The 21,069-nt window shown below is 29.4% G+C and overlaps 1 pseudogene; it reads left to right on the forward strand.

The window, feature by feature from the left end:
• The first annotated feature begins 17,006 nt into the window (after positions 1-17,006).
• On the forward strand, positions 17,007-18,887 carry LOC132950737 (zinc finger MYM-type protein 1-like; annotated as a pseudogene).
• The last annotated feature ends 2,182 nt before the right edge of the window (positions 18,888-21,069 follow it).

Raw genomic sequence — 21,069 nt, forward strand, 5'->3', positions numbered from 1 at the left:
TCCACAACCCTGAAGATGCTACAGCGGTACAAAGGAGATAAAAGGATGGTTCAATAAGTATGGTTTCATGTCCAAAAGTTTTAAGTGAATGTAACGAACACATGAACTGTGTCGATAAATTTGACCAAAACAAAAAATCGTGTGAAATTAATAGAAAGGCACGTAAATGTTGGCATAGATTATTTTTTCACTTTGTTGACACAGCTATTGTTAGTTCACATGTAATCTATAAACAAACAACAAATACAAATATTACAATAAAAGATTTTCGTCGAGAAATATCTAGAAGTCTTGTTTCTAAAACATTGGTGGAAAAAAGAGCAGCAAAAATAAATCAAAAATAAGCCCAGTAGAATTGAAAAATAATAAACCATCTGTACCAAATATAATTCGTCTTGAACAAGCTGCTCATCACCAACAAAGAGGTACAAGAAGAAGATGTGTCAGATGTAGCACTAAAAAGAGCGAGGTTCATACAGAATGGATGTGCTGTGTGTGTAATGTTCCGTTGTGTTTGAGAAAAAATAAAAACGGCTTTGCACTTTACCACAATACACAGGAAGGGTAAGACTTTTAGTAAAATAGTAAACACATATTTATCAGTTTCATTAACTTTTTAATTTTTATTATTTCAGATTTTGTTCAAACAACTCATAGACCACAATTAGGTAATATAAAACAAATTTTAATGGGAAAAAATTATTTTTATTGTATTATAGTTTTTTATTAGAACTATTTTTTAAAATTTTTTTTTATAAATATAATGTATAAAACATAATATACATATTATAATCAGTGTATTATTATGCATCTAATCAATTAATAAAAGTTATTAATTTAAAATGTACTATTGTTTTTATTTTATTGATACCCAATAAAATCTACCTCATGCTGCATGGTGGGACATACGCCATCCCACCTATGATAACTTTTTTTTTAAAAACATTAATTTTTTTTCACACAAAGATCGTATTATTTGCCAAATAATATTTGATTTTTATCCTCGAATCAATAAATTTCTAAAAAACGGTGTCCGTGCAGCATAGGTATAAAAAAAATTCACACCCCTGTGCCGGAAAGAGTTAAAAATGTTCTAGTCAATAATAAAGAAGAACCACAAAGACACAAACTATGGCTAGGCTACAACTAACAATATGATCAAACAATCATCTTCAAATTAACACACATATCACTGTAAAATAAATCAATGTATCGCTCCGCTCAGAAGCTAAAATATTCTTCAAAAGTAAAAGTGTGATATAAATGGATAGAGTTGAAGTTTATAACATAATAATTAATCTTCAAATAATAAAGGCAGGCCAAATTCTGCTATATTATAATAAATTGTGTTGTATAAATTAATTGCAAACTATATTAATATATTATAATATAGTAATATGAAGTATATTACCATTAGTCATCACCGCTAAATATAAAAATAATAACTCAAATAAATAAATCTAATGATATTTTCACATTAAAATGTGAAGTTTGAACACTGAAAGAATATTACGTACATATAATATATTATAGGGTTGATTAATAATTTTATAATTTTGTACTCCAAATATTTATGTAATTTATTATGAGATTAATTCATGGTTAAAAATGTATCACATACTATGGTTAGGTTCTACTCGTTAGAGGCATTAACATAATATATTCATATATTATACTGTTTCCTCATCTTGCCTTATTTCTGTACAAAATGTAAAACATTATATTTGACAACTCTGTATGAATACACTGTAAACATAATCTATGTGGTTGTGGCTATTCTAATAAAAAAAAATAATGAATAAATATAATAAATAAATATAATCATACATATAACATATTCACATTCAAGTTACCGTGTAGTCCACTAAAAATTGTTTATGTTGAATATGCCCGAATTAAAAAAAAATATATCATTTCTGCCTTCAATATAAGTATATAAGTCATAATAGAATTATTTTTTCAAAATGATTTGGATTTAATTATTTTACTTTAATGAATAATTTTATGTCACACAAAATTAATATTTGGTATTTGATACAATTATTTTAAATTATTGAGGTACGTCCAGATTATAATGTATACATTATTATTTTGTTCATAATCACTTTTATAATAAATATATGGTTATTGGTGTCATGATTCTTACTCAATATCAGTTTTATGATTATCAATTTAAATATTGTTAGTGATTACTTACCTTCAAGGGAACTATAGCATATAGTCATAAATGCCACAGTTAATGTAACTTTATAAGAAATCATATTTATTATTCAGTCAACTACAAAGAACGAGCATAGATTTTGCTTTGCAAAGAATATTATATTATTATATTCTGAATAGATACAATATTAGAATACATTGGTGTTTATTATAAGTATAACAACTAATGGCTAAGTAAACATACTGTGTGTCGTCTGTGTATGCACAATTGATATTTTTTATTTCCTATCTGATGTGTCAAGGCCTAAAATTGTGTGCAGTAGCACTCACTATGTGCAGTAGCAAATTTAAAAATGTGCAGTACTTAGTTTCGACTTTTATAAATTTTTATTCGATTAATATTCAATGTTGATAATTGAAAATTACTAATTAGGATATTGTATTCATTTAAAATCCTTAACACTAAAAATAAAACCGACTACACCATATTCTGTGCGGCTTATAATATAATAAGTATATTAACCCAAGCTATTTCGTTTATATATGGGTATCAAAGACTTTTATAGAAGATTGTATTTATTATAACTAATTATTAATAAATAGCAAAAACAATTATGCAATGAAGTTATATATGTGGCATGTGCCCTACTAGGTCTATGTTCATTATCATTATTTTAAAATATTGTGGTGTGGAATTAGGTGTGCAGTAGCAAAATATCTTAATTTTAGGCCCTATGACGTGTTAGCTAGTTACGTTCGTGAAGTTGGCACACATATTATTCAAATTACATTTTTTTTTATTAAATGTAAATTTATATATTTTGACTTGTTTTTTTTTTACCAGTTATCAACGTTATGAACATGATGCAGATGAAATCAGTTTTGCGATTTAATTTTTGCCAACTTGTGGTTATGCAAACCATGGCAGAAAAAATGTTCCATTCACTTCTCGTAGTGTGAACAATTAAAGTTAAAGCGCAGGTCTGACAAAATATAAAATATAAATATTATATATTATATATTAATTTTTTTAAAGATAAGTATTCCTAAGCCTTGTATTGTTTGTAATTAAATATTAACAGGTGTCTGTCTAATATTATAGTTCAGGGCATTTACTGTAAAATTATGTATAATAATCAACATTTGTACCAATATACATCGACATAAACCGTTTTATTGTGATGTAGTCTGTAGGTACTCTGTAGATAAAGAAAAATAGAAAATACTCTATGCTTATGTGTATAGATTAAATACACATTGTGGAGAGGGGTAAGCCCCTCATCGGTAGGACGAAAGAATTATATTTTAGCCTCGAGGTGAAATATAGTGTCGATATTTAATCGAAAAATAACTGTAATCGTTTGTCATTTGGTTGTATGGTCATTAAATCTTCTACAAAACATTTGCGGACAACCACGGACTAAGATGTAATGGACTTGAAACGACATCGGGGGACGGCCACCAAAGGGTTCCACCATAGATATGAATATTGATTTCCCAATGTGTTCAGCGATACCGGTGGTTTGATTTGGCTTCACATTTTGTATCTTAGTCCGTGTTTTATACAGATATGGCGTTGTAAGCTCTAGGTGCCAATTGTGACAACCCGCACTTTACCTCTTTTACATACATTCGTTGCCGTGATAAGCTGCTCGTTTTCATTCCATTATACTAAATATATAGTCCAGATATCATACGCTCGCCAGAGTGTAATCATAATCAAAATCGATGATACTGGTACTTTGATGTCTACCGGTAAATTGGGTCCCGAAAAAAAAGTACTCGGTAAATTGAGTCCTAAAACTAAAATGTTAGTACGTTCATTCCATTTTTTTAATTTTTATTAAAAAATCTTATGGTGTAAATTGTATAGATGATAAAAATTTAAATATATGTTTTTTTATAATATTAAGTTCTAAATATATATATGGTATAAAATGTTATTATCATTGTATAAACTGTATATATAACAAAATCTTGTTGGTAAACAATGGTATAAATTGTATAAATGTATAGGTTTATTATTATCTGTTCTTCGTAAAAACTTCAGGTATTGATAAAATGATCGGGCTGAACAGGTAGGTAAGTGGGATTATAACCGGGACCCAACTTACGCTTTCAAAATATAGGTACCAAAATTCTTGCGGACCCAATTTACCTAGCCTCAATTAACGATTGTTTGCATAGTTGGTCTGGCGCTTACGGTCGTGTTCTTCCTCGATTTCCAGCTTATCGCTTACATACGGACGAGGTGTTGTCACTGAATACTCTATACGTCTATACCACAGCTTAAGATATACTAGTTACACAACTTTATGATATGAAATGGACCTCCTCATAATTGAATGTGATAAGAATGAAGAACTAGTGAGCGTTCCTTGTGGGAAATCTTTGAATCAATAAAGACATCGACATGACAATTATTGATGATTGTATAAAGAATAATATTATTGCAATGTTGTATACAATGTACATTATTGTTTGAAAAAATTAAATCTCCATTGATTTTCAATATTTTAACTGGTATTGTACTAGCTTTAAGCTTTGGTCTTTTAAAACAAATCTAAAAATAATTGAAAAATATTAAAAGAAAACTGTGGTTTAAGAGTTGTGACTAATGAATCTTTGTGTGTTGTAAAATATACTCACAGAATATTTACTAGCACCAACACCAGATTCCCATGTTGCAATAATATCATCTGGATTAAAGTGAGTAGCACATATCCTTGAATTGTGGTTTAAATTCATATTTAGTGCTATTTTCCATTCATTTTTTTTAAATTTTTAGGCACGCTAAATAAGGATTTATTGCGATATCCACAATCTTTGACACAACACTTTGGCATTATTCAACAGTTGGAGATTATAATAATAAAAATATATCAAATACTCGTAAGATGCCTCTAGCCCACATTTACAAATTAAAATTATTCAATAACAATAAAATTAAAATAATTGCAGCAACTAGGTTTTGCGGGGCCTGGTACAAAAATGTTATGGGGCCCCTGTACCTCTTAGAAGAGACTTTGTAATGCATTTTTATTTAACGATGACGAATTCATTATTATACTTGCATTTATTACCTTTTCAATCGACACCTATATGAGTAATTTAATAATGAAAAATAAACATATTAAAAATAAAGAGTCTTGCTTTAATTTCGATTTGTCATACAAAACCGAATGAAATTACAAAAAGGATTATTGCTAAATTAATAAGATATGTAAATAAATAAAAACATAAATCGAGTTTGTATAAATTATTTTCAAATAAATAATACACAAAATAAGTTATATACCTATTGGCTATTACGTTTGTATTTGTTAGATGGATACTTACTAGTTACTAAATAATGATTTATACATTTTTTTCTTAGTTTTGTTTGCTTTCTTCAGTTCTTGATTTGTAGCACAACTATACTGTTGTATATATACTAATAAGTAATAGTAACGATTTACACATGGAACATAAAAACTATAAAGCTAGGGTTGTTATGTTTAAAACATTTGTATAAAACACGTTTAACACATCAGAAAAAAACTTATTGATTTTGTTTTAACATGACAGTGAGGATTATTAATAATTATAAAAAGTATGCCTAAATTAATCAATGGTTTTATAAAATAAACTAGCTCTAAGTGAAACTCTGGGAAAGTTGGACTCGCTGAGAGTGGGTACCAATTTTGGAATATAAAAGTCGCAAAGGCTGTAAGACGAAAGTTTAGGATTTGTGATAAGGATTAGTGATATGGATTGGAGATAAGGCTTGGCGCTTTGGCGGGAATGTTTAAAAGTTTGAGCGTCTAGCAATCCGTCACGAACGTTGTAAATGTATAGGCTGGATACGATCTCCAGGATCATATCCCGTTTCTCCGCTGCTTTTGGTTGTTAAAATTGTTAAAAAGTGTAGAGTCGATAGGTTTATTTGATTGTCTAGCTATCAGTCATAAAATCACATAGGTAGGCGATCCGACTGCGTCGGATCGCGGACTATATACGAAGCGTATATCACCAGGTATGCAATCCACCTGCGGTGGATTGCGGACCCCGTTAGTTGCGTAGATAGGTGAATAATAGAAAAAATAGTTGGACCCCTTGACCGTGTTAGTCGTAAGTGAGTACCGATTTTGGAGACACATTCGAATTATAAATGTCGCACTTATACATATAGAAGGTGATAAGAATTTCTGATATGACTTGGCTCTTCGGCGGTCTCGTTTCGGAGGTGGGAACGTTTGACAGTCAAGATTCAGTGTCTAGAAATCTCCCATGGCCCATGAAAACCGGCAATTCAATGATGATACTATCCCCCAGCGTATGTCCGGTGCTTTTTTCATACGTGTAAGAAAATGTTAATTCGAAAATCTGCATGTTAGAGTGTCCAGCAAATCAGTCATTACCCATCTAAGACAAAACAAAAATAAGCAATCCACCTGCGGCGGATATAGTGGTATGTGCCGTCGCATGTCCGGTGCTCTTTCTTATGTAAAAAGTGTAAAGTCAAAACCCGAGTTGGATTGTCTAGCAAGTCAGTCATCTCAAATCAAAATCGATTAACATCCAATTAGCCACCTAGGTAGGCAATCCGAATTCGTCGGATCGCGGACAATTTGCTACAGCATATCAAGTAGGCAATCCACCTGCGGTGGATTGCAGACCCGACGTTGGGCGTCTATAAGTGAAAACTCTATCACACAACTTACGAAATAATTTGCGAAAAATACAAACTATAACTATACAATATAAATACAAACACATATAATATTTTGTACCTATTTATTATAATTCATAAAAAAAATAACATATAGATACATAATATTATATTAACCAAAACAATACATATAAACATGTACCTGTAATGTATATATAATTATATCAACAAAAAAAAAAAAAATGCAAAAACCTGCATGTTTAAGTGTTAAGGAAGTCAGTCATCACCGTCTAAGACGAAACCAAAATGAGCAATCCGTTTACGGCGGATTGAATGGTAGGTATGTGCCGTCGCATGTCCGGTACTTTTTCTTATGTAAAAAGTGTAAAGTCGAAAACCGTGTTGGAGTGTCTAGAAAGTCAGTCATATCAAGTCAAAATCTATTAACTTTAAAGTTCGTCTGCTAGGTAGCGAACAATGTGCTGCAGAAAATAAGTCTAGTATGTATAGCTTCTATAAGTGAAGAGAAAAAATAGTATTTTCCAAAAACCCAATCACACAACATTCGAAATAACTTACGAAAAATTAAGAGCAATTTAAAGAAAATAATATGAGTTAAATTCCTAATAATTTAAATAACATATAGTTACATAATATATAATATACAGTCATATAATGTAAAATTAACATGTATATTATTATATTATTTATGAAATATAAAGTGAAAAAAAATGCAAAAAAGTCGATTTACGGGCGGGCCGTGCCTTAGGATACACGGTACAGTCGTTGCCGCCCGAAGAGAGCTACGACGGTTTCGAACCCGGACCTACCTATCATGCTACGTTTGGGGAACCTACGCCTAACCTATCGAGCCACAGTTTGTGATGCAAGCCACGGTCAAAACTTCAACAGTTAAGCTGTGTGTCTACGGAGCGACGTAAACCAATATATTCGATATACATCGATGTAATCGTATATAATTCTATGTATCGTAATTCTACACACTGTTTAAACTTTAATTGTATTTTATTCACTTATCTGACCGTTATTATGTATGCTTGAATAATACATTTATTTGTGTTTAATAATACATTTAAATATTTAATTGTGTTTACGTTAAGCAATATACCAGCTACGTTATTAAGGACCAAATAATACGTCTACAATCACGCATAATGCAATATTTATTGAATCAAAAACAAAACAAAAAAAACAATATATATATTTATTGTGCACTTGTGCGCTGGAACGAAGACCGACTGACATTTCGTGAACGCGAATTTTTAAGTGTACTAACCAAAAGAAATAAACTTAACAAATAGAGCACAAACGGCAATTGAAAAGACGACACGAAAAGCGATAATAACGACCTACGCTGGCGTCGATTGCGATGGCTATGGACCAATATCGCGTACAAACCACGCGGCTTTTAAAAGAAACGAACTATATGTGAAAATGTCTAAAAGTCGAAAAACAGCGTAAAAAGCGTAACATTTTTCGAAAACGTTTAAAAACCGACCGCCGCCGCCGCTGCGAAGGTACGCGATTGGTCGCGCTATAGGGAATCGACGGGATCGGTCCGGCGGACTGGAGAAACGGAGCGGTGTTTAATTTATTCCACCATGAGATCCTCCATGAATTCCCTATAGATCAGCTGTTTTTCTTGCGATTTTATAGAATAAGATAATAAATAATTTTTTTAATTATATTTGCTTTATTTTGTCAGTGATCAATGTCACTTTATAATGTATATGAATGTAGACTTGCCACTTGGTCTCTCATATGATACCATTTAAAAAACCACCGCTGTAGCCTTAGCGTCCATTAATGAAAAAGGTGTATTAAAAAAAAAATTAATATTTTTAGTAAATTTTCACTGAATTTTTTCTATACTGAGGGATACTTTTAGGAATGTATTGTCGTATTGATTTTACAATGATGTGTGTTGTTTTTATTTTTTTTATTTTTTGTGTCTGTCTGTGTCTGCGCCGGGGAAAACAAAAGAAATTAAGGAAAACCGAGAATCTTTATGCAAACTTGGTTTTTGAAAAAAATTGATTTTGGTTTTTGGTGTAACTCTAAAACAAATTTCAGTAGATTTGAATTTTCTATACACCATACATTTTCAAAATATTTTGAATTGTTTTGAGCTGTTTACAGACATTTTCAGTTTCCATATTTTTTAGGTTTTTTTCTATGAAAGTCAATAAAATTTTATTTGTTAGGTCAAAAAACTTGAAAGTTTAATACAGGGGTGCCCAAACTTTTTTGAAGAATGGGACACATACTTTTTAACAATAATACATTCAAATTTAATGATTAAATTATATTCTATAATACAACAATACATTTTTTTTAAATTTTACTTTAGTGAATAATAAGCAGAAAATTGAAAACGATGGCTTCCAAACAAATTGGGCCAATTGTTGTAGACAAAACTCCATAACTGAAAATAAGCACGACTCCCCCATATTTTGATTTCACCACCATTTTCAACGTCAAGAACTATAAAAGTATGAATAAAAAAAAATGGTATCCCGTAAGGAAAACCTATAATCTATATATTTATAAAAACAATAATATTAACACAATGACATGATGACAGATTATTGATAAGGGATGAGGGATGCTATCTATAACAATTGACTATTATAATTTACTAGCTGATCCTGTGCACTTCGTTGCCCGGAAACCAATAATTATTATTAAAATAGCTTCAAAACCCATAGCAACCAAAGGACATAAAATACAGATAGACAGACAGACAAACACTCAATTTTGTACATATAGACATAAGGCTTCATTAAAAAGTATTAAACATATAAAAAAACCATCTTTAAAAAACGTTTAAAACGTTGTTTTTTTATTTTGACGTTTGTTTTGCGTTTTTATTAAAAAAACGTGTTTTTTCTGCCCTGTATAAAGCAAAAATGAGTTCCTCGGTAATTTTTAAAATGTTATATATTTTTGGCAAAATGAAAAAATATAATTAATACAATGAAAGTTAATATTAATTAAATAACACAGCAATAAAATTAACAAAGAATAACACAGAAATTTTTGTTATCCTCATCGAATGTTATAATTTGTTGGTCAAAGTATTTTTCTTTGCACCAACTGATTGTATTCAAGGTAAGTTCATCTAAGTACAAACAAAAATAATTTTGATCAAACATTATTTTTTTTGTTTTGTTAAGTGTTTAATTATTTATAAGGTTTTTTTTGTATTAATAAATAATATTGCTGATTTTAAGGGCTCTTAACCATCATTTTCTATATAAGATAACTGAGCTCTAAGTTTTGCGCCAGAACAATTAAAACATTAACTGTAGGTATCAATGTAAACAATGTAAACAGGGCTAAAACTAATCTTTGAAGCTTGTACACACGTTTAGGGCATGGTTCAATTGTAAAAGTTTTCTCTTGTCCCATGGGAAGAGGTTTAAAGAGGGGTACGGAGAGGCGGTATCATTCCAATTATAATAATTTACATTTTCTATCCCTCTATACTTATTTTGGTCCACATTGGCTACTGATTATATTTTGTACATAATACACACAATGACATTTTCAAATGCAATGTTTTTTGCAATTGTGTTTTCTTTGAAGTAACCTACCGTATTACTTATACTAAAATTAATCACTTTAAAATAAATATAAATATATCATAAAAATACCGGGAATTATTTATTATAGGGTGACAGATAGTATTCGCTCAGAATCGTTATTAATATGCAATGATTTATCATTGGACTCAAATTTAATCAAAATACATTACAGTGACCAGTGTTGTGTATTATCTGGATAAAATAAATACAGAATATCTATTTATCTAGATAAATACAACTGGTATCTGATTATCTGCAGATAATTATATAATATTTTTATTAATTTCACTTGATTTTTTCCGTTTTTCTATAACTTTTAATACTTATCAGAATTTTAAAACAACGCCCCATATGCCACAATTAGTTAACAAGACATCATCCGAATTGCAAAAGGGAAGTTAAGGGAAGAACTGCGCGCTCTTGTATTTTAATACGTATTCCCAGCTAACTAAATAATATTTTTTAAAAAAAGGTGAAATATTTTAATTCCAACTGACACAAACATGCATTTTTTTTCTTATTTATCTGAACATAAATAAATATTATTATTACTCATTTTGCACAAGAATACGTACTCGTCTCTCTCATTGTTTGGAAAATCGTTCGCTGAGCCTCGAAGAATCGTTCTGTAACAGCTAAAATAAATAATTGTTCAACTTAAAATATTTTTTATCAAGATGAGTGACATGTCGCTTGCGCATCACTATTGTTAGTAATTTTTACATTTTTTTGTAAGACAGTTGGTCGTACATAATTTGCACATCAATATTATTTAGCAACAGATCTGAAAAAAAGGGTGTACCTATATCCAAAATTACAAGTTGTTTCCTAAATGTCTAGTGGTATCTATCATTTACAACGAGCTCCTGAACGTCTAAAACATTAGCCAAGTATTTATTTATAATATAATTTTACTCTTTTTTTATTTTATTAATTTGTATTCAAACTATATTATGTATATTTTAATATTTGTATTTTAACTATGACTTTAATGTGCCTTATTTTGCTGTACACTAAAGTAATAACATCTTGCTCGAATAAATCCAAACTACTTTATCAAGTTTCAAGATTATCGAATATTGGATTGAGTTTATACATTTTTTTAGTAAATGATTTTAATGTTTTACCTAGATCATTGATTGCATTAACTAATTGAGTTTAGGTAGGTGACTTAATTTAATTTATCATATTTGAAATGTCATTTATTTTGAACTCCATAGTGAACAAATTTTCATTGTATTATACATAATAATACAATTCAACATCAACCCATGTCAATTATAGTCAAAAACTAGTAGGTCTATGAAAATAATACTATATAATATTATCGTAATGCGATAAAAAAGCTGTTACGAACAGCACTTCCACAAATTACATCTTTTTTTTTTAGTTTGAGTTTGAGCCACTACATGGGAGACACACGTTTATCACATTACTTGGCTCCAACCACAAATTACATCTGAACAGTTTCACTTCACAGATTATACCAGGGGTATCAATGGCATCATACTCTCCCAAATCCATGGATCATACCTAATGTTATTTGAAAAAAATCCTTGAATTCATGGGCCCTACCATTTTGATATTTATCTGAATCAGCTGACGGCCCATATCATCATTATACATTTTCAATGATACCATTATAATATTTTTAAACATGTGTTTTTCATTTTTGTGTTTTTGTGTAATGTTTTAAAGTAGTCGAAATCATTATTATATGACGCGATAGCCTTTAATACATAATCATACATTAATAGAAATTAGTTTAATTAACACATTTTGAAAATGTCTATTGTACAAAAACATTTGTTCGTAACAACACGGTGACAACACACGTGTACCTCTATTATAGGTAATCGTTTATTTGGCGTTGATGTTATCGAGCGATCAGCTATGCATCTATCGCATCTCTATTGTTTTGTGATTATACTAATGGTTTAGGATAGATGTGTACCTATTGGTGTAACCATGTATAAGGTATACATTTTAAAACGTTTGTATTCATAATTGTTCATGTTTGTTGCCTCACTGGGTGATTACGCTAGTTAGAATTCTGGGGCATGGATGGTAACCTAACCAACTTATTAAAATATGTGACTTGGTGTGGTCGTGTGGCGCGCTGGTTGCATTCAGTCGTGAAACGTGTTCTGAATGGAAGCACCAGACGGTATCACTAGGTTATGACCAGATGGGTGATCAGTGACCAGTGACCACCCAGGTTTTTAGTGACATATCCAAATGTACCCCCTTCAAACAGCTATAATTGCTATAATACTAGGTACATATATTATTTAGATTAATAAAAATATATATATATATATTATTAAATAGGTACTTTTATAATAACTAGAACAATGTTTAATATTTTCAATATGCAATGTTTTCGGTAATCATTAATTTACACTATTATATGACTAAAATAAAATTAATTAATTTATATTACACAAGTTAATTTGGAGATTTATCTTAAATTCAAATTTAACATATCAAATTCAGCGAGCTGCACAATTACGAAGTATACTCCAAACCTTTTATCATTGATTATTATAAATACTATATAATATACAACATCGTGACTTCCGTGGTTTTTTAAGCATGGTTGATGGTTCTAACTTCTTAACTTAACTCATCTTCTAATAAAAGTATATCAATAATTTTTAGATTATGAATATAGTAAGACACTTTTATTATTTATTATACAATAATATAATAACTAATATTATGATTCATGTGGATTTCTTACCGTGCCATTTGCATTTATCTATAACAAGTATTAACAACAGAAAAAATACGTTAGTAATGTGGTAGATTTACACGGAACTATAGGAAAATATGGTTAGTTTTTTTAGTATTATTAAGAGAACAATAATATACTATATTTAATATTATAATTCGATTCCTAGAAAAAATTGTTTACGTAAGTCTTAACTTTGTTATTACTTTTCAAAACAATAGTTTTCTGTTTAACTACAAAACAAAATAAGAAAATGTTAATTAAATTTATATACTAGGTGATCCCGCGCACTTTGTTGCCCTTAAAAAATTACAACACTTAAAAAAATTGTGATCGTTCAACTCCTTTTGGGTGTAACTCGTTGCAATAAGTGCAACTCAGACATCCTGGTAGGCAATGTGCGAAAATTCAGTTTGACGAATGCTTGTACCTGATCTCCCCGATAACCAATGGCAACCAATAAAATAATAAATACTTATTTATCCTATAACCAATAACACCCATTTATAAACAAAAATTTCCATCGTAAATCTCAAAATTCCTGTTTGAGCACCTCCTCGGGTTGGATCTACCTGGTGCAATTGTAAATCTAAACCTCCCTCTTGAATCACTCCATCAAATAAAAAAACCGCATCGTAGTTTTAAGGATCTAAGTATACAGACAGACAGCGGGACTTTGTTTTATACTATGTTAAGATAATATATATTACGGGCAAATTAGGAAATCGGTCACTGTGCACAATGTCCGGACATTTTGGGCTATGTAAGAATGATCATTTTAACACTCAATTTTTTCATACATTGGCAGGGCATTTTACGATATTGCCGGGACAGAGTGTACCTCTCCTGGATTCAAGTGGGCAAAGGGAATTGACTACCATTAAACGGGCAAACTTGGGGCCTTGTAAATAACTTTAAAATTAATTAATCTAGAGGTATTTTAAATGTAACATTTCTTTTTAGTTAATGTTTGGTTTATTAATTTCTGTTGCATTTGACCATACAAATTATTTCTTCTATGTTTTTCTTTTGTATTTTTCTGCATGCCCCATGTTGTACTAAATTTCGACATTATGGGGTACTCATGTTTTTCTTATGAAAACCTATTTTATAATAAAATTTACTCAAACCAATTTGGGGCACTATTTAAAACTTTTAAAAAATACTATACAATTTTCTGAATTTAACAAATATTTTGTGTACATAATGAGTATACATATATTAACATTAAAAAAAAAATAAAATCATTATTTGTTGACCAATTAAATAAGTATTATAATAAAAATAAAACAAATAAAAACAATATCATTCTTATTAGGTATTAAATAATAGGTAGGTAACTTTCTTGTTTACCAATTAAATAAGTAAGTGTTATAATATGTAAATAATATTAAAAAACCCGGGTTGAATAACAGTGGCTAAAGTTGGACTAAATAACTAAAATGTAATTTACAGAAATTTATGCAGGATTATAATAATTTAAAATATAGAGTAGTAAATTGAACACACGGCCGAACATATTTATTATTATCAATTTTTATGTAAAACGTAAAATTCAAAGAGTATTAGTGTAAGTTTTCGGACCTTTTCAAAACGATAGACATTAAACATAAAATTAATTAATAAAAATTAATTCTTATGTTCAAAATTCGATGCTCCAACACTACCAAAGAGATTTTAAATATTATTAAGATAACAACAGAATATTTGTATCACATTAATTAATTGATGAGAGACCGTTATAGAGGTAAGACTGAAAGATAATATTTTTGGCCCAAGTTAAACACACGCCACAAGTTGGCCCGTTTGACGATACTGCACACATATTATATGTCGAGTGGTATTTATACATAACAATAACACTACAAAACTATTCTGACATATTTTATTCGTTTAATACCATGACTTACGAGATACAAGATACCTATCTAATTGTACGAAATATATGCGATGACGACTGCCGATAATACGAACAGATCCGTAATTTCAACGACAAAGTGATCACATAGTACCTAGGTATATTGCGCATTTACGCGAGCACTAAAATTGCAATCACTATTTAAAACTTAAAGCAAACACAATAGCTATAATCATAGGCGTGCGCACGGGGCGGGCCGGGCGTGCCCCGGCTCGACCGGAACTTTTTTGGGGGCATAGTAAAATGTCTATATATATTTCAATATGCCCGTGGAAATCATTAAAATTTTATTTTTCATGATTGTGAAATATAATATAAAATATATTTTGTGTTTACCTAGCTATCATTATATCACTTTTATTCTGTACGAAATATTATGTGGGTACTATGACTATAATAAATGATTATTTTCTAATATACATTATTCGAGGTACCTAAATCGTTTTAAGATAAGCGGAATGCGGACCTGCACCAGCAAGCGCTCGTGGACGCATGTCGCATACACACTGCTCCACGGAAAAACCCATGCGTTTATAATTATTCGCTTTCAAGTTTCAATGAAACACCATAAACGGTCCCCTCAATAATCTAATCGGTCTGTTTACTGTTGTCATTTGTGATTTGTCACTTTTCTGTTCAGTGTACACCGTGTGTCCATGTTTACCGTTGTAATATTTTTATACTATAGTGCCGCGAAATAATATGATCAGAGTATCAGACCTTATTATATTTAATATTATTCTTGTTAATACATCGGGTGTTATGTAAATTGTATTCAACAAAGAACTTTAACATGTCAAGTCAACGAAGTGGTTGTGAAAAGAGAAAACGTAAAGCCTGTAAAGAAGCAGAACTATTAAAAATTAAAAGTAAATGTTCAATAAAAAATTATTTTACATCAAGCACATCCAATTTTCAAAGTTGTAAGTACCTAATAAATTTCTTAATAGTTATTAATGTAAGAAATAAATCATTTATCAAGAGTCTAGATAGACTCAGACCCCAGTAAAATTGAATTAATGTAATGAGTTATTTTAAATAATAGAACAGTCGTAATCTGGGGGGGGGGCACTACGGGCAACTGCCCCTCAGTTTTTTGACTGAGTTGGCATAAGAATCTTATATATTTAAATACCTATAGTTTTTTTTAGTTAATTTAGCCCCCCAGGAATCTCAATGGATTAATGGATATAACATATTACACCCTATATTACACATTAGTTTAAATTATAATATACACATTTTTTTTATAATAATAATAACAATATAATAATAATAATAATAAATAATAATAACTCAATAACTCTGTTTCTGTCAACAGCTAGTGCAGAAAATACAACAGATTCTATATCTGACAGCACAAAGAAAATTGAAAATAAGGAACTACATAGTGATGATGGTATGTATTTTTATTATAAAACAATAAATTTAATAAACTTAAATTTTTTATATGGTTTTAATGTTTCTGTCAACAGCTAGTGCAGATAATACAACAGATTCCATATTCGAAAGTTCAAAGAAAAGTGAAAATAAGGAACTACATAGTGATGATAGTATGTATTTTTATTATAAGACAATCAATTTAACAAATTTTAATTTTGTTATGGTTTTAATGTTTCTGTCAACACCTAGTGCAGAAAATACAACAGATTCTATATCTGACAGCACAAAGAAAATTGAAAATAAGGAACTACATAGTGATGATGGTATGTATTTTTATTATAAAACAATAAATTTAATAAACTTAAATTTTTTATATGGTTTTAATGTTTCTGTCAACAGCTAGTGCAGATAATACAACAGATTCCATATTCGAAAGTTCAAAGAAAAGTGAAAATAAAGAACTACATAGTGATGATAGTATGTATTTTTATTATAAAACAATCAATTTAACAAATTTTAATTTTGTTATGGTTTTAATGTTTCTGTCAACAGCTAGTGCAAAAAATACAACAGATTCTATATTCAACAGTTCAAAACAAAGTGAAAATAAGGAACTATATAGTGATGATGGTATGTATTTTTAGTAGCTTATTAATTATATTATATATTTATTAACTATATTTTTTTTGTTTTAAGTTAATATGGTGAATGTATATGATCCGGTTAATCCATTTTCAAAAGATCGCTTAGAGTTCCAAAATCGAATTTTGAAAGGACGTTACAAGCCTATATTAGATCTTTATCCACGGTCACTTCAAAACTCTAAAAAAAGGTCATTTCAGAAAAACTGGTATGATATTTTTGATTGGTTAGAGTATAGTGATGCTTCTGACACAGCATTTTGTTTCCCTTGTCGCTGCTTTAAAGGTAATGAAATAAATAGCAGCTACAGTGAATCAACATTTAGTAGTAATGGTTTTAAAGCGTGGTATCGAGCTATTGATGCATTCAAAAAACATCAATCATCTAAATGTCACTTAAACAGTGCAAAAGCATTAACTGATTTTATTAATTTGAAGTCAATTGACTGTGTGCTCGATAAGAATCGTCTTGAAGAAATTAGTAGAAAAGAAAAAGATCGTTTGAAAAACAGAGAATTTATGAATCGTATCATTGATATTATAATTTGCTTAGGAAAGAGTGGTAGGCCATTTCGTGGTCATGATGAAAAATCTGATAGTTGTAATCAAGGACTTTTTAAGGAATTAGTAATCTTACTGACAAAATATGATGTTGTTCTTCAAGACCATTTACAAGAGGCTCCAAAAAATGCTTTGTACACAAGTAACAGAATACAGAATGATTTAATAACATCAATTAAAAATGTTATTTTACGAAATATAAAAAACAACATACAAAATTCGTTCATATCAATAATGGCTGATGAGACTACAGATGTTGGACATTTTGAACAATTGTCAATTGTTTTTCGATATTTTGATGAAAAAAAAAATAGACCAGTTGAAACTTATATTACATTGAAACGAATGCAATCTGTTACAGCTCAGGCTATTTTTGACTGTCTTCATGATGTATTGATACTTATGGGAAAAGATTGGCATTCAGTTTTATCAGTTTGCTTTGATGGTGCTTCAACTATGGCTGGTAAAATAGGAGGCGTGCAGACAAAATGTAAAGAACAAAATTCAAATATTAAATATATTCACTGTTATGCTCACTGTCTAAACTTAGCACTTGTTGATTCAGTATGTGATAAATCAAAAAATTCCAAAAGAAATAAATTAGTATTCAATTTTTTTGGAACTATACAATTTACCTACAATTTTATTGAAAGTAGTGCAATGAGGCATGCAATTTTAGAAAAAATATCCAAAGATGTAGGAATTAAGTTACTTACATTAAAGTCGTGTTCTATTACTCGCTGGGCGTGTCGAGCAGAAGCAGTCAAATCAGTGCTTAATAACTATGACGTTTTGCTTTTAGCCATAGAAGAAATTTGTGAAAGTAGTAGTGTTCCAGAAATGTGTGCAAAAGGAATGGGTTTGAAGTATCAATTAAAAAGTTTTGACTTTATTTTTGGGCTGTATTTATTGAATCCTATATTAAATATAATATTAAAGACAAGTTCTTTATTACAGTCGCCAAACATGGATCTTGTACTAGCAGTAAACAGTGTACAATCTTTAGTACAAAACTTGATGGCTATGAGGAATAGTTATGAAGAGTTGTTCCTGCGAACGGGTATTTTCAAAACTAACAATAGTAAAAAATAAATTAAGGAGTACTATGCAACAAGACCGACTTAATAGTTTATTATTAATGTTTACTGAATCAGAATTAACATCTAGTATTAACATTGACATGGTGATTGACGAATTCAAAATGATGGGAAATAGGAGAATTCATTTATAATTGTTTTTAAATTATACATAATTACACATGTATACATTATATATGCTTTATGTATTAATTTAGTACCTATAAAGAATATTTGTTTATTAAACCAAGCTTTTTTTTAAATGTTGGGGAATGTGTTTTGTTCTTTTTATACATAACTATTAATTGTATTTATATCATTTGATGTTAAAGAATTCAAAGTTTTACTTTGTAAAATATGTACTCTTAAAATATATATCCAAAAATTAGCAGTAAAATACTTGATTCTATGTATAGATATAAATACTACATTGTTTTTATTTTACAACAGAATCTACTATGAAGGAGTGTTAGAAAAAAATTAGGGGCACAGTATAAGTATTAGGGCACTAATTTGTATCCAGGCTCGACCGGAAGTTGAAGTCTGCGCACGCCTATGGCTATAATCCAGATAATATTTCATGATTATCGAATGGTTATATTGTCACGACGTCGCGTGTCCGTCATTACTACTGTATTATTATGTAATACCAAAAGGTGTACCTAAATGCAAAAAGATTACTTTTTAGAAATAATTAATTAAATTAAAACTATTAAAATAACTATAATTTCATAATAAATAATATTCATCTTGTTCATGTCAAAGTGTCAAACCACTTTTAGATAAAAAATATGAATTCTTCAGTAGGAGGACCATACTGTGTAATATATTTAAAAACTATTAAAAGGCAACTAATATTTGAAGCGTTTATATAATATTTTTAATATAATATTCAATATTTAATTTACAGTGCCCAAATGTAAATGGGCACTGTATACAATGCCCAGACAATGTTAACTTATTCCAACTTTGCCCTCGAAAATCAGGCATTGTGCACAATATCTTACTTTGCCCGAATTCTCCTTCGCGCCACGTTTAAACTCAGATGATTGCAAAAAAAATTTTCTGCATAGTGAAAATTAAAAATTATTTTTATGCCTATTGTTTTTACATTTTCCAGTTCCTTTCATTACAACAAAATAAAATAAGAAAATATTAATTATAACTATATATTGTTAAAGGTGTTAAAGTACATCCTTTGAAACCCGTCAAAACTTAAATGATTGCAAAACATTTTTATTCTACCAATTGAAAATTAAAAGCTAGCTTTGTAGCCAATAGTTTTTACCTCTTTTTTCAAAAACTTCATTTACTACAAAACACAATAATAAAATGTTCATTATAGTTAATAATTATACCTAAATTGTAAGGATCCTTAGAAATGCATTAAAACTTAGATGATTTTAAATATTTTTATTTACTGTGAAGGGAAAATTAAAAACTAGCTCTGAGATTAATAGCCAATAGAGCAAGAAAGATTTACAAACTTATCATTCCTTTATAGGGCAGGGGTAAGCAACCCTATGTGTATAACCTAACCTAGTAATTATTCAGGGCTTGAAACCGGTTTCAAACTCGATTTCAAAAACCGGTATAACCGTTAAGAAACCAAAACTGAAAAAAATTGGATACCAGTATTATAATTTAAAACCGAAACCAAAAATATAATTTTAAAAGTGGTATTTTTTTGAAAATCTTTTGGTATCTTGAACATTTTGAAAAGTTTACTTTACACAGAAGGCGATTCGAACGCGCGATCCCGCGATTCAAATAAATTAATAAATTAAGGATGAAGTAAACAGTCCAGGCTTTGACACCTACTTTAGAAACCTACAGTTAAAAATAAAAAGATAAAAATAGATATTTAAAACAAAAAGGTTTAATTGTGTCTTTCATATTTAAAATAGGTACCTACCTACTACATAGTACATACTTGTTTAACTATTTATTTTATACAACATCTGAGCTCTGTTGAATATTTATGTTTAATTTACTAGTGAAAAAAAATTAATTAAGTTACATTTAATCTATATAAATAACGTTCTTACGTAAATTATATGATAAAACAGCGTTTTCGTATATATTGTCCTCTAATAAATACATACAAAACTGGTATTATTTTTCAAGCATTTATTACATTTTATTAGTATGTTATTTTATGAGTTATATTTCTCATTAATGTATAATAAGAAATGATATTTGATTACCAACGCAATGATGGTGTCAGAATAATTTTTTTTTAAATAAGGTTCTCAGTGGGTATTTTGTATACAGTTCATGACTATTTTTCTACAAAAATAATATACCAATAATTTTCCTTTTCAATCACAAAAAGAG

Source organism: Metopolophium dirhodum, chromosome 8 (assembly GCF_019925205.1).
Source record: "Metopolophium dirhodum isolate CAU chromosome 8, ASM1992520v1, whole genome shotgun sequence".
NCBI classification, from domain to species: Eukaryota; Metazoa; Arthropoda; class Insecta; order Hemiptera; family Aphididae; genus Metopolophium; species Metopolophium dirhodum.